Below are 15897 nucleotides of genomic sequence, written 5' to 3'. Positions count from 1 at the left end.
GTCCCGCGTTTTCTGTGGTTTTAATTTTTTAAACTTTGCAGGGAGTGTGCTCTATACCGCTGTCAATGGTAAGTTGATAATTATTCACAACAACTTCTGAGGTATAGTAAAAGAATCAAGGTTTTATTTACACGTGGGAAACTCATAACAGACAAGTCAATAGAAGTTGGGACTGTCCCTTCCTCTGTCTAAAGGAGTCTCTGAAAACTTTAACCAAAGTCTATATTTTATCTCCTTCAGTTACTTGCATCACCGGTCATCCAATTCTGGGCTGGTCTCTTCTTTAATTCGCCTGGAGACAGATGAATTATTGTTTTGCTTTTTTCTGCCGCTGTACATTCCACTTCTAATTGGTTTTCTTGGGGGGGGGGGTTATAGTTTCCATGGTCTCTTTATCTGCTGGTTTCACTTGACCAGGTGCAAGGCCAAGGCGCCTCCGGGAACAGAAGTAAAGAACACAAATAACTGAGTTAGTCATTTTATAACAGAATTACATAATTTGAGTTAATTCTCACTTTACCTAAGGCTAGTATATATTCTATATACATTCACATTTCCCTCCTGTTGAGGATTAATCAAACCATATGACCTTTTTAAAAACTTTACCATAGGTTATCATGAACGGGAAACTTTTATTAGTACTTAAGACTTTCTATGTTATTAATCTCTGGGTCAATCTCGACCAATTCGTACATTGTATCTCTAGCTACCGTGTCAACCATCCTGGAAATTAATCCCTTCATCAATGGTACCAGACAGCAAGCTAGACAGAGTAATGAGGCAATACATAGCACATTGGCTGCCAGGGCGGTTTTAACTGCCTGCCCCCATCCACCGAACCAGGAATTCCACCAATCGGTCATCCAGTTGTATATTCCTGCATTGGCTGCCAACTCTTCGGAAAGCAACGTGAGACCGTTCAAAGCCTCAGTCACTGTTCCATCGGGCGCTGTGTTATTAGGAATAAAGGTGCAACAACTTTCGCCAAACATTTTACAAACTCCACCTCGCTCGGCCAGTAACATATCTAGTGCCATTCGGTTCTGCCACGACATCATAGATGTTGCATCTAGTTGCTCGGCAAGCCCTTTGATTGCATCCCGAGTCTGGTTGACAAAGCGCTGCTGATTATAGTATATATAATTATTCCAATCAACATTCTTTTTTATAGAAACCCAGTAAAAAATGGACTCAAAGCCTGCAGCTTTTTGATTTCTGGCCTTATACTCATTGGGATCTCCTCTTGGAACCCCTATAGCATCTATATATGTTGGATTATTATGACCAGGAATGGTTGTACCAGGGTGATCAGGGTGCATGTACCTCCCCAGTTTGCTGGTAGGATTGCCCTAAGTTTCTGGTCCCCACACAACCACCATATATATGCTAATGAATTTCTGTGGTTTTTAAATTGCTGTGTGGTCCATGTGCAGTTGCTGCAAATTGGCTCTACTGTGGTGCAAGACTTAAACTCTTTTCCTTTCCTTTCAGTGTTATTGTAGCAGGTGTAATTGCCCTTGTACACAGTCACATCTGTGGACCTTGTCCTGCTTTTCCTGGGTGGGTGTTGTATCTGTTCCTTGTTACACTCTGTGTTAAAAGTTCCACCCTTCATCAGTTCCAGTAAGCATGTCGTATTTATAGCTTCTGGGATTGGGACAGTGGGTAACTGGGGCCTTCCAACAGCACAAGCTATACAGTCACTCACATTCATCTGGTTTACTGTATAATGCACCCACTTGAGCCACTCATTTCCTCCTCCCACTCCGGTTTCTATAGCTAACAAGTCATCCATTGTCGGGTTTGATAAGGCTCTCATTTTGGTCACCTCTATTTTACTGTCTCCCTGGTTGGCCGGAACCTTTTGCGTATTGGTAGCATTGGTTCCCCATTCGGGGTTGTTGTATATGTCTTTTAGATCAAATTTTCCATACGCTCCCATCTACTCTCCCCGTTGGAATTTTGCTAAGACATAGGTGCCGGCATCCCCTGGCTGCGGGTCAACTATTGTAATCCTAAACTTATCATCACATATTGTGCCTTTTGTCAATGTCATTCTTTTAAGTAACGATTTGCCTTGCTTGTCAGTCCTTTGTAATGCACTTACAGGTCATCATTTTGGGACATTGTAGTGGTATCTGCCCTTACATTCCATCCTGCTGCTCCCCAATTTGCACAGTTACTTCCAAATTGGTTGGCTGTTACACAGACATAGATGTGACTGACTGCATGTGGGGCGTTTCTATTATTACATCTCCAAGGAATGAGCCCACCTCCTTTCTGGTCACAAATGACCATTTTACAGAAATCTAATGTGTAAGTAACTGTATGGGCAGCTGATGAGTTATACCACAAGACCCATCGTTGGTTAGTCGTGTTCAGTCTTATGGCTGCATTGGGGTCTTCCATACTACCTTCAACCCTTTCGGTCTCTCTTTTTAACCTTGCTGGAAAAGCGGTTGTGTTAACTGGTGTAGGGTTCTGTGTCTGAGTCGCCCACACGGTTATCCACCAGGACAGACCTATTAGAGAACCGATTCCCCACATGCAGACTAACATTCTACCCATGGGGGTCTTGAAGTAGCCTGGATCCAAGGGTGTACCCATGTTCAAATAACCTCCCTTTTGTTTATTGGATAACCTGATGTTTCTCGGTGTTACTTTCACTGCACTGGAGTGGACAGTGGTGCTCTCCTTCGATCGAGAAATCGTTCTTCTAGTTGGCACTTCTGATGTCATTCACATCACCATCAGGTAATCCCTACGTCCCTATTGCTTTCTTACAATGGGTCAGGTGGATCCAGGCAGATCGGCCCTCTACCCTAACTGCTGTTTGGGTAGTCAGGAGTACCTGATATGGTCCCTCCCACCGAGGTGTATTCCAACGCTTTCTTTTGATTATCTTAACCCAGATCCAATCTCCCACCTGATATGGATTTTCAACTTCGTTCTCAGCTGGTTGTGGTGGTTGGTACTTCTTCTGACCGTTTAGGGTTCTGTGCAGGTAATCAGCTAAACTGTCATCTTCAAGCGTTATGTCAGCCACATCTAAGTCTGGTTGCCTTTCCTGCCTGCCAAACAGAATTTCATATGGTCTTAGTCCTCTTTTTGTAGGGGTATTTCTCATGCTCATTACAAACACCACACCCACCCCTTGCCCGTTTCCTTACACGCTAATTTCAGTTTAATTGTGCCATTTTGTCTCTCTACCACCCCTGCTGCCTGTGGGTGATATGCACAATGATGTCTAATTCGTATACCCAGGGTCTTAGTGATGTGTCCTAGTGTTTCATTAACAAAGTGTGTTCCATTGTCACTCATAATTTGTTCTGGTACTCCATATCTGGGAATTATTTCCCTGACCAGACACTTTGCTACAGTCATGCTGTCTGATTTTGTAGTGGGGAATATCTCTACCCATTTTGAGTATACATCCACAATTACTAACGCATATTTCCTTCCTTCACTGGGTGTCATTTCTATAAAATCCATGCTGATGGTGTGGAATGGGTATGGCGGGTGTGGGGTTGACCCTGTTCCTACCTTGTGTTGCACCTCAAGATTGTTTATGAATATGTAAATGTATATAGAGGTATATATATGTATAAATATATAGATGTATTCATAGATGTATGACTAGGTATGTGTGGGTCCTAATAATTAGACTGTATCTAACTAGCATGAAACAATACAGTACAGAAATGTTGTGTTTTAACATGAAACCTGTGTTATCTTGATCTGGCCATAGGGCCTTCCTAGGGGGTCTCCAAGTGTAGGACTTCACAGAGTAACACACAGGTGATACAACAGCTGCCAGGAGACAAGACCTATTTTCCCATAACAAACAGATCACCAATATGGCCTTCAAAGGGCAATAAGTCCATTCAATTGAGGAAACAGGAGATGGAGGTGTAAGTGAACAGATGGACTGGGGTGATGACCCAGCTGGACATTTATAGACCCCTAAACATAGATTCCAGCTGGAGATTTTTATATCAAATTTAGTTGGGAGGTCCATCAAACTATATTAACCAATCCCAATCTAGTGGGGTGTGTGCCAACTGAGCGTACCGAACACACCCACTAACCAATCAAGGAGTCCCAATGTTACCTAATAGGACGTAACTATATAAAAAGGGGAAAGGGAATGATGGGAGCTCTTAGGGAATCAGGCTCATGGAGTACCCCACAACATCTTAGCAGGTAGCTATACACATTCCTGAATTGCTTCTTATATTGTTTGGTATATGTCTCAGTATATGTTTATGCTATTATTTCTATATTGTTTTGATGTATTTTGTACTAAGGAGTTACTGGGTTATTGCAGAGAATTACTACTAATAACTTTATGTTCATGCGATATATATATGTGACATTGATTCAAGTTCCTATGTGGTTAAATATCTGATAATATTGCTGTGTACTTTGTCTTACCTTGTTTTCTTAATTAAACTGTTTGATTGACTAGCTATTATTTGTGCATGAACCTTCTTCTTTAATTGAATATCTATACGCATTGATAGGAATATAATTTCCCTATTTATGCAGATAAATAGATAAAATATACCTAAATAACACTTGGTACCTTTCCCAGGATTGTATTTGGCGCAAATCATGCATGTAGCACAAACATTTTTAGGAATGAATGGATACCAGGTGCATGAAATATTCCTGTTATCTTTTGTATCATCCCTCCTGTTCACACATGTGTTTTCCCATGTGTCACTATTGCTGCCAATCTGTACAAATGTTTTGGTAGTACTGCCTTATCACCCATTACCCAAATCATGCTTTCATCCTGTAAGGCTCCTGATTTTGCCCAGGCCCTTTTCTCTGATTCTGGGGCTACCAGCTGCATCTCTTGCAACACCTGTTGGTTTATCCCAGGATTTTTTTCAATATCAACTTCATGCAGTTCAGGGCCTGGGGCCTCAGAACGCGCAACTTTCTTTGCAGTTTCATCTGCCAGTCTATTTCCTGCACTCACTGCATCTTGGCCACTGGTGTGTGCTATACACTTGACTACTGCCAGTGATGCTGGTTTTTGTACTTCCTGCAGCAATTTAATCAGCAGGTCTTTATGTGTCACATCTTTCCCAGTAGCCGTTTTCATTCCCCTTCTTGACCATTGGCCAGCAAACGTGTGTACTGTAGAAAAGGCATATTGACTATCTGTGTATACAGTAAGTCTTTTGTTTTCTGCCAATGAGCAGGCTCTGGTTAAGGCCACTATTTCTGCTGCTTGAGCAGAGTAAGTGGATGGCAGAGTTTTAGCTTCTACCACATCTGTTTGTGTAACTACCGCATAGCCTACTTGATTCTGTCCTCTGTTATTTTTTTGCGCTGACCCGTCAACAATATACACAAGGTCTGGGTTTTCTAGGAGAATATCAGTCAAGTCTGGTCTAGGTAGGTGCAGTGGTTTTGTTTCCTCCATACAGTCATGTGGCTCACCATCTGTTGGAACAGGGAGCAGTGTAGCTGGGTTTAGTGTGGAGCACCTCTGCAAGGTAATGTGGTTTTGGTCCAATAACACGGCTGTGCAATAGAGCAATCGAGCCAGAGACAAAAGAGTCATTTTGTCCTGCAACAAAAGGGCATGTACTGCATGTGGTACCAATAAGGCCAACTCATGGTATAGGACAAGGTTTGCGGTTGCCTTAACTGCCATGGCGGCGGCAATTACAGCCTGGACACAGTGTGGTAGGCCCCTGGGTACTGCATCTAGGGGTGCTGAAAAATATCCCAGTGGTCTCATTCTGTCACCCCACTTTTGACAAATTACACTAGCCATGAATCCTGACTTGCAATCTACTGCTTGTATAAATGGCTTCTTATAGTCAGGATTTGCCAGAACCAGATCTGAGACCACTGCCTGTTTAGCTTGGACAAAGGTTTCTTCCAGATCTGGAGTCCAGGAAATTTTATCAGTCAATGCCATGGGTTTGTCGTGTATTGCGTCATATAATGGCCGGGTTATCTGTGCATAATTCGCCACCCATGCCCTTCAGTAATTGATCATTCCTAGGAATGACATCATCTCCCTTTTTGTCCGTGGTCTAGGGCTCTGTAAAATTGCTAGCTTCCGTTCGGTGTCCACAGCCCTGCCTTCAGGAGTTAATACATGTCCTAGATATTTAACCTCTTGTTGGCAAAATTGGACCTTGTCTCTGCTAGCCTTATGACCCTCTTGGGGTAAGAAGCACATCAGTGCTAATGAGTCTGTTCTACATTGTTCCACTGATGCTGAGCAGATAAGCAGGTCGTCTACATAAGCCAGGACCTGACTTCCCTCAGGAGGTGTAAATAAGGACAATGATTTCCCTATTTCTTCTGAGAAAATTCCAGGACTCTCAGTATACCTCTGGGGTAATCTAGTATAGGTCAGTCTTTCATTTTTAAAGGTGAAAGAAAACCAGAACCTGGAGTCCGGATGTATAGGAATACTGAAAAAGGCATTGGCAAGGTCTATACTGTAAACCATTTTACTTCGTGTGACACAGAATTAAGCAAGGTCGATGGGTCGGGAACTACTGGTGCCCAAGGAATTACAGCCTGGTTTACCGCTTGTAAATCCTGAACCATTCTCCATGACCCATTTGCGTTTCTTACTGGAAACAAAGGTGTGTTACAAGGAGAATTTCCTGCTGGAATGAGGACCTCAATTTTCTTTAAGGCTTGTATGAGTGTTTCAATTCCTCTCTCAGCCTCTGGTTTCAGGGGATACTGTCTTTGGTATGGTCTGTATGTGCTACGGGGGGTTTTTTGGACTGGTTCTGCTGTTCTGATTAGTCCTACATCTGACTTTGAAGTTGCCCACAATTGTTCTGGGACCCCCTCAAAATTTTCCAGACTGAAACGTTGCAGAGGTCCATAAACTTTGTGTCACTGCTGGTGCTGCCACACCCATCTGTCCACCCTTCCTAATACAGTCTGGGTTATGTTTATTGTTGTTACATGTTGTTTTTCTAACTCCTCGAACCTCATATTTGTCCATTTGGACATTTTCTCCCCAACATAGGCCCAGTTGTTATTCTGGGGTTTTCTTAGTGAGATGTGTGGGGGGTACTGATTCCGATACATCTGTTTTGTGTCCTTATCCTTTAACCTCACTTTCAATGGTACCACACCTTCTGGATTACAGTATGCCCTCACAACTAAGAGTTCATGTTCCGTCCCTGTCCAATATTGGCTTTCAAAAGGAAGGTCTGGACCCTCCTGTCTGCGGTAATATACTGTCATATGAGGGTCGGTCGTTCCTCCCCCTGGTCCTGGGTGATCATACAACCACCCCCTTATCCAATTACTTCCATCGAGGTTTGGAAATATTCCATACCAATATTTATTCTTGTCTTGAGAACCCAATTGGAGTGGTCTATGGACTTCTATTGACCCATTTCTGGGAACCAAAGACAACCTCAGATCTCCAAATAAGTCTCGGCCACATCAATTTACAGGGCAGGAATATGAAATGATAAATCCTGCCTTTGTCTTATTTCCAGTCTGGGGGTCAGTTACCATTAGTGGCTTACACAGGGGTTCTGTTGCCATGTCACCCCCTGCATTTCGGACTATGACTGTCATTTGTCTTGTCCATGATGGGGCTTCCTGTTTTCTTATTACTGATCTACAGGCCCCAGTGTCACACAAAAATGTCACTAATTTCCCTTCCACATTTAATGTTATCTTTGGTTTGTATTGGTCAGCAAAATTCAGGTCAACAATATCCTTGTCCCCTGTAAATTCCTCCCCTCCTGAGCCTAGTCATGCCGTTTCCTCATCTGTGTCTTTTCTCATACAATCTCTTGCAAAATGTCCCTTCTTTCCACATTTAAAACATTCTCCCCTTTTACGTTTTCCCTCATAATCCTTGATGAGGTGACGTGGTTTCCGTCGCTCCTCTTTTTGTGCATCATACATACAGTTTTCATCCTCACTTTCTATTACATACCAATCTACTTGCTGGACCTTCTGACGTGGTTTTTGTTTTTTATACAAATACCGTTCTGCATGTCTGGCATGTTCAATTAGGTCTGTCAATCTACAGGTTCTATGATTTATCATGTGTTTAGTGATAAATTTACTAATTTGGGGTAAGAATCCCTTGATAAGTGCATTTTTTAGCTGTTGCTCGTACGGGGAATCCTGTGTCTGACCTGCTGGTATGTCTATTTCTGAATTATTGTCAAACACTTGTCTCATTCTTACTATAAAGTCATCAACACTTTCGTCAGGTTTTTGCATACACTGGTTAATAATTGTCCAGTCTGCCCTTCTCGTCCACCTGGCCTGTATACGGTTCAACAAATCTCTTATCCTATCTCGTAGATCTCCAATGTCATGTTCCAAGACATCATTACCATTTAACGCTGACCAATTACCCACTACATGATGCCAGTCTGGTCCTAAAATCTGTCTGAACATTTGTTCTGTTTCCCTCCCATTTAGGTGGTAACTGATAACCATCCCCTCAACCCCCTCTCTGAATTGTCCCATGTTAACCCTTGGGTGAGGAATTCCTTCTACTGCCTTTTTAATATCCTCAAGAGTCCAGGGTCGATATACTAATATTGTCTGATTTGCACCATGTTGACCCCCTCTGGGATTGGGGACGGCTATCATAGGGTTCAAATCAACTGTCTCATTTCTGGGAGCATTTTCAGTTCTCTGTTTAACCCTTTGTCTGGTTTCGGGCGGACCCATGCCATCATCATGATAGGGTGGCGGGTTGCCCTCTACCGGCATTCCACCTACTGCCCCTTGGGCTTGGACAACAGGGGCTGTTAGGGGGGTTATTGTTATTAGGTCGTTCACAGACCACATTATTGTCATCTTCCTCCTTATATTTTCTATTCTTGATCCAGAACCTGTCAATGATCTGTTTCTTTTTATTGGCTTCTTGTAACCAAATTCTAGCCACAGGAAGACCTAACTGTTTCTCTTTCTGTTTATTGCCTCCTGCATCTTTTTTAATTAGCTCTACTAATTCCTTACATTGATCTGGTGTCAGATATCCGTCAAATTTATAATTAATTTTCCACATGTCTCTATATTTAAGATTTCTTTTATCTTTACTTAACATTATTATTTCATCATCAGTCATTTTGTCTTTTACCGTTGAACAACAAACACCCATCTTCATTTTCTTATCTTTTGACTATACTTATCTTTTGACTATACTTTTCTATTCCTGTTTCTTTTAAGTGTAACAATTACTCAAAAAACACTTCCCTATAGTCAAAAGTCCTGTTTCTTTTCAGTGTAACAATTACTCAAAAAATACTTCCTTGGGTAATAATTCTCACCATCCACAACTATTTGCCCCCAGTTCTTGAATTATTACCAAATGATATGGTTGTTGCAACACGTTCAAAGAGCAACTTTTCCAATTATTTTTCATGGGGGCCCCACAGAATATTCCGATTCAATACCGGGTGGTATACGAATCTTACTGACAAGGTCACTGTGCTCGTCTTTCTTCACCAGAACGCTGATGAGAGACTTGCCTAAACGTGACACACTTTGAGCCGTTATAAGTCTGTACAGTTGGAATATCTGCACCAGATACAACCTTCTCCGCAATATAGCAATATAACAATTTAGCAACAAAAAATGTCAAACAATTTGCAGTATAAAATGTCAAACAATTAGCAGTATTTGGAAATTTCAAAACTTTCGTACCCTACGAAAACCAGGACTCTTTTGACGTCAGGAGGAGTCGTGTTCGTGGAAACTGTCAATCTTGAATCGTCACAAGAGGGGTCCGCTCATCTAGCCCTTTGTTTAAAGGAGTTTTCTCATCCCAAGGGTCTTTGTTGAAACCAGTGTGATTTGGTTCCTTTGTAGACGAGCGTTCCTCTGGACGACTCTTGATTGAAGTTTCCGGCTCGAAGGACCAAAAATTGTCAATGGTACGTTGACAATTATTCACGACAACTTCTGAGGTATAGTAAAAGAATCAAGGTTTTATTCACACTTGGGAAACTCACAACAGACAAGGCAATAGAGGTTGGGACTGTCCCTTCGTCTGTCTAAAGGAGTCTCTGAAAACTTTAACCAAAGTCTATATTTTATCTTCTTCAGTTCCTTGCGTCACTGGTCATCCAGTTCTGGGCTGGTCCCCTTATCTGCTGGCAGTTTCAGGGAATGGGTACAGGAGTACATATAACCCTTCACTCATTCCCTCAAAGGGTTAAAAAAAAATATGTAAACAATAAAACTAGACTTTAACGTTAAGGAATTTTATGAGATGTGTGTGTTCTGTGTTAACTGTGTGAAACGTTTTTCTTTTTACAGGTTATCCCACAGTGAAAGGATGGTTCCCACGGCTGCTTTCATGACATGATCACAGGCGTCGTGGGACTCCTGACGGCGTGGGATCCCCAGGCACTGGAGGGCAAAATGAGGACAAGTCTCCCCATTCACCCCTAGTGCTGAACGGCTGACAAAAGGGAAACTTTTTTGAACTTTTTTTTTTCTTTTACAGGTGATCCCACATCAGGTCGTCAGGGTTTCCCTTTTCTCAGCCAATCAACAGACGCTCTCCTGATTGCTCCCTCTTGGGTGCAGAACACATAGCACAGCTGCGCTAGGCCTGCAGGAGCAAACAGGAGAGAGTGCGTTGATTGGCCGAGACAAGGGAAACCCCGATGACCTGATGTTGGATCACCTGTAAAAAAAAAAACTCAATGGGAGCTTTCACTGACCTTTTTAATACCTTTAAAAAGAAAAAAAATCAGATCCGCAACAAATACATTTCTATTAATAAAGCAGGGAATCTGACATTCCCTGAAACATTCCCTGGTGGAGAATGCATTACTCCCATTGAAACACATTCTCCCAATACATAAAAAAAGACAATGTCTTTTTTTCATAGCAGCATTACAATTGCATATTATTCTTTAGGAGTAATTACAAAACATTATATTAAATAACATTCACAGATTGAGAATCTGTGTTTCAAATGCAGTGTTTGATTCTCCACAAGGGTTTGTTTCTGGGAATGTCAGATTCACTGCATTATAAAAAGACCCCAAAGTGGCAGCAGCTGTTCTGAAAAGGCAAAGTTTTATATTTTACTACAAGATCTTGGGAGACATTGTACACACTTGTTTCTGCCACATGGACTGTTGTGAGCAACATAAAAATAAACCACTATAAACAGCAACATAATTTTATAATATTATAAAGTTAGAAGAGGAAAAAAAAAGATTGGGGTGGTTTAGCAAGTTAAAGTTAAAAATTGTAAATGGAGGTAGAATAAAAAAAATGAAGGTCCATAAAAATGCAATAAATAAATAAAAAGAAGAAGTTGAGAGGTTTTTAAACAATAAAAGAAACAGCAAAAAAAAATCTTATGGTTTTGTTTTTTCACTGTAGATTGTAAGCCTTCCAGTCTAGTATAATTTTAATAATAATAAAGTTGATATTGTCAGTGCATTTTGTTATGTTAGTTGAATTTAATATGATTATTGTGACCTTTCATATACTGTAAGATTTATAAATGAATCAAGAAGCTGGCTGTTTTTAAGGATATTTAAGGTCAACTTATTTAAATTTTTTCAGGAAATTGTAAAATCAAAATTCTAGGGGTAATATGTTTGCTGTCTCTCCTTCCCTAAATCAATAACTATTTGCCTTTCTTTCACAATCCAATGCAATCCTTAGTACTATGTATGTTGTACTAATAAATCCTTGCAGTGACTCTTATTCACATTTATTTATTTATGATTTTTGGAAGCGATAACCTTTAAAAAAAAAATGTAAAATTCAAAATCATTTACCATCATTATTACAACTACTAAAAATTATTAAAAAAAAAAACAAAATTATTTGTCCTTCGAGAAATAGAAAAAAAAGAACAGAATGCAAACAGGAATTCTACCTTAAATAGGCTGCAATAAATCACTATAACAAATCGCATTAAACAGCCTCCCCAATTAATTATTTACATGTCGGTGACACGGGGGTAAATTCTAAGAACAAACAAACAAAATTCTAGCTGTTCTCCACCCACTATAGATAATATTATATCATTTGCAGTTTTTTTTCTCTTTATCGACACGTAACAATCAGGACTTGCAAGGGAAAAAAAAAAGGATTTTTTTTTGCTACCCAGCAAGTAAATCTACATTTTGTATAAATGCTGGTACAAGCCCATTTTGAAATGATCTGGGCTGTTTCATTTGGAGAGTGACAGCTCTTTTGAATTGTCAGCAAATAGCATTTTGTGTGTCTCTATGGCTTTCTCTTGCAGATTAGCCGGTGGAGGATGAATGGCGAGCATTATTCCAACCACTTGGTATTCTGAAATGCCAAAATAATTACCAGGGACTAATTCAAGGCATTTAGTATTTTGGGTGAAGAATTAAAAAAAATTGCAACTTAAAAATTGCTACTTTTTTGTTGTAATTTGCTTTTTATTACTATCAATCAAAACGTACAAAACCAGCTACAGATATTGGCTGCAATTGTTTTTCGATGGTCAAAAAACTGTATCCCTCAGGGTTACAATGTTCTCTCTGCGTCATTCAAGATGTGAACACAAGTGAATTATTCTCCGCTTTTGGAAATGACTCAAATGACTCCCTATGGAGCGGACATGGTCTTACCTTGGATGAGCCAGGATATGAGGATTGTTGGAGTTGTTCCTCACACCGGGCGGACTGATGATGCTGGGTGAAGTGCTGTCCAAAATATCCAGCCACGTGTTTGGTGTAACACGGTCCCTTGTCCTCTCCACCTGCTTCGGGTCTGGGTGTGACATTCTTGAGCTCTTGTGACGGCTTTCCAAGCTTTTGGAAGGGGTGTGGAGAGCTGGGGGGGGGGGGCGTCCAGCCTGAAGTGGCACTCTGGCTGGGATGGTAAAGGGGTGTTTGGGGGATTTCATGGTTCTGTGGTTACCAAAGAGCCTGAACTGGGGCTTATTGCACGTCCAGAAGGGGAACAGCTGCTTCTGTGGGCAAAAATAGGAAGGAGAGATTTACTGTAAAAAAAACAAAAATACAACTAAAAACACACAAGACGTTTTCATATTAGGTTTATGCAAAAATAAATAAATAAAATAATAATAATAATAATAATAAATAAAAAAAACCCCACAAAATATATTTAGAAGTAAATGGGAAAAAAAACAATTTTTGGAATTTTTATGTTTGATCGGAAGAATTAACCCTCTCCAAAAGTTTTAACAGCCAAAAATTCCATTTCCAAAATATACTTTTTTTGGGAGATTTACTAAAACCCTTACGGGTCCTCCCCTCCTGTGTCACTGTCTGTATTAGTCTGTCATTTGCAATAGTAATTATTAATAATAATAATAATTATTATTAGTATTATTAATAGTAATATTAATAATAATAATAATTTGCCAAATGTTCTTTCAGCAGCAAATCTTTTCCAATTTTCAGACAATTTGGTTTCCTTTTTTTATTTTAGATACATTTGTAATATATAAATAATATTACAGTGTAAGTATAGCCAGGGTTGTGTAAAGAATAAAAAAAAGTAAAAACCCCTATCTGGTCATTTTTTTTTTTTTACAGTCTGTATCCAGGGAGATTTTCTTTTACTTCTTGTCTTGGAAATGCAACAGGAAGTATCGGAGGAACTCTAAGACAGTTATCACTGGAACAATTGTCTGAATTGATTTCCCTTCACCTCTGGGTTTGGTGTCAAAATTTTGGAGATGAGTCGGTAACGCATAGTATTTTTGTAGCAGGGTCTGGAGAATGGTTTACAGCTCCCGTTCTGTATTCAGTTTGACATGTTAATGGATGGGGTTGTCTTAGATCCGTAGCACGCTGACTGCTATCTGCTGCATTTCATGACAACCCCTGGGCAGATCACCATTTTATTTTTAGTGATGTGGCGAGAGGTTGCTAATTAAAAAAAATGAATTAAACAAATTTTTTTATTTTGAATAAATAGACCCTATTGCTGTCTGTGTCCCCGCTGGAGAGATTCACCCTTTCTATTTGTCTAGGTGGAGACCATTGACACCGATACACAAAGCGATAGGAAATACTACAGTTGTCACAAGAGCGGGGGTGAGGAGAAATTGTCCAGTGGGAAGACCTGTTCTGGTAACAGATAAGGAGATTTCTCACCACTTCGGAGCAACCTTTTCTTGGTGTGACTCTTGGGGCTCTATTTATAAATGTAATACCTTTTCAGTTCACTCATAAAATTCCTTTATTTCCTATTGTGACAGCTGTGCACTTTTGATGATTGGCCTCTAGGTGGCAGAACTAGTCATTGTTATAATAGGAGACCTGTAGAAAAATATCTGAGTTCACCACCAGCGAATTTCAGAGGAACTGACTGGGGGAACAATTTGTAAATCTCCCAATACAGGACACAAAATAAACCTGAAAGGGTTCAAATTGTAGAACTTCATCATTTACCTCCCCACCTGACCCCAATATTGCCTAGTATTTTTTGTAGTGACTTCACAGCTACTACTTCTTCTTCCTCCAATGTCAGCAAATAGGGGGAAATGCTTTAGGATTTAGGGGAGCTTACATATGAAGTGTGAGGACTAATTAGCCCATGAGTACTGTGAACCCAGGGGGGCTGAAAATGACAAGCTGGGCTCAAATTAAATCAGCAGAATGATATGAGAAGGATATTTAAACACAACAAAGGAATAAAAGAAAAAAGTAAATATAATTAGAAAATAGTTTTACAAGAAGTTTGTACTTTGAACACAGTAGGGGATTTGGGTGTCACATGATCTTTACAGATGCGAAGCTATCTGTTGTGCCCCCCCCCCCCCCTCCTAATTGGCGCTTTTGTTGGATGCAGAGTTGCATGTCACCATGTTTTTCCATCAAATTATGCACAGGTTTTGCTTCATTGGGGTTGTGTTTGATTTAAATGTTTATACACCTGATATTTGACTTTGTAGTTATTGCACTCCTATTACATTGTCATAAGCTAAAAGTAACTCATTTATCCTCAAAATTATTTTCATAAACTGCCTGTCCTTGGTCACTTAAAATCCACAATCGCATTGTGGCCACCTACACTATAATGCAGGCAAAGGAAAATGGAAGGATCTAAGCATACATGTAAGCAGAAATGTAAAGTGAAAAACTAAGCATTGGTGATGAATAAGTTATTCTGTTTTTTCATTTGTGAGTAGCAAAAGTTAACTCTTAATGGTGCATTTGGGCTTTGGTGTCCTGGTGCATTTTAAAAATGTTCATTAATAACATGCATTGCATCAGTCAGCTCGTTATCAATGGGTGGGCGAGGGAATAAAGTCTGTTTTTGGAACTCAGCACTTCGCAATGAACAACTCAGTCCTTCCAAGTCCGTTTATTTAAATGGGCTGTTGCTTTAACATGTTCTGTGTTGCTCTGAAATGCATGTGTGTTGGAGCTATTAGTGCATCCAAAATGAACTGAACTGCTACATATAGACACTTGGTCAATCTGTGGTGTGTTGCTGTATAATGCACATTAGCACAGGTTCACTATATGAGCTACAACACACTACAATCCACAGTAATGCACTCCCATGTATTGAGGCGCATTGCATTAGTGCATGTCCCCTTTTTGAATGTTTGGGTTGTATAACATTCATTTGGACAGGCTTCCTAAATGCAATGCACATTAATACTCAAGAAAGCATGTGGCTTGGTCATTGGTTTGAATTACTGTGTGCTTTTGTGTACTGATATTTAATAAAACATCCAAAATATCCAGAATCTAATCAATGTTAGAGCACACAGAAAAGGGGAAGATTCGTCAAAAATTGCTTGCAGGCAAAAGTTACAACTTCTCAAACTGCACTGCGCGTTTTCTTTTACACAGGGCTACAGCGCCACCTTGTGACGACCACAGACCATGACAGAGCCATTTATGTCACATTAACAGAACTTCCATGTCTGAA

General features: G+C 40.2%; 1 long non-coding RNA gene across 1 annotated transcript; it reads right to left on the bottom strand.

Moving 5' to 3' along the window:
• Positions 1 to 103: 103 nt before the first annotated feature.
• LOC140325620 (uncharacterized) lies at positions 104 to 12873 on the bottom strand. Its single transcript, XR_011919707.1, has 2 exons — positions 12612 to 12873; positions 104 to 3071 (listed from the first exon to the last, which is right to left on the bottom strand). It is a non-coding gene; the product is annotated as an uncharacterized lncRNA (long non-coding RNA).
• Between the last annotated feature and the right edge of the window lie 3024 nt (positions 12874 to 15897).

The sequence above is a fragment of the Pyxicephalus adspersus genome, chromosome 3 (genome assembly GCF_032062135.1).
Source record: "Pyxicephalus adspersus chromosome 3, UCB_Pads_2.0, whole genome shotgun sequence".
Classification (NCBI taxonomy): Eukaryota; Metazoa; Chordata; class Amphibia; order Anura; family Pyxicephalidae; genus Pyxicephalus; species Pyxicephalus adspersus.
Note: the sequence above shows the minus strand (reverse complement) of the source record. Positions and strands in the feature narration are given on the sequence as shown.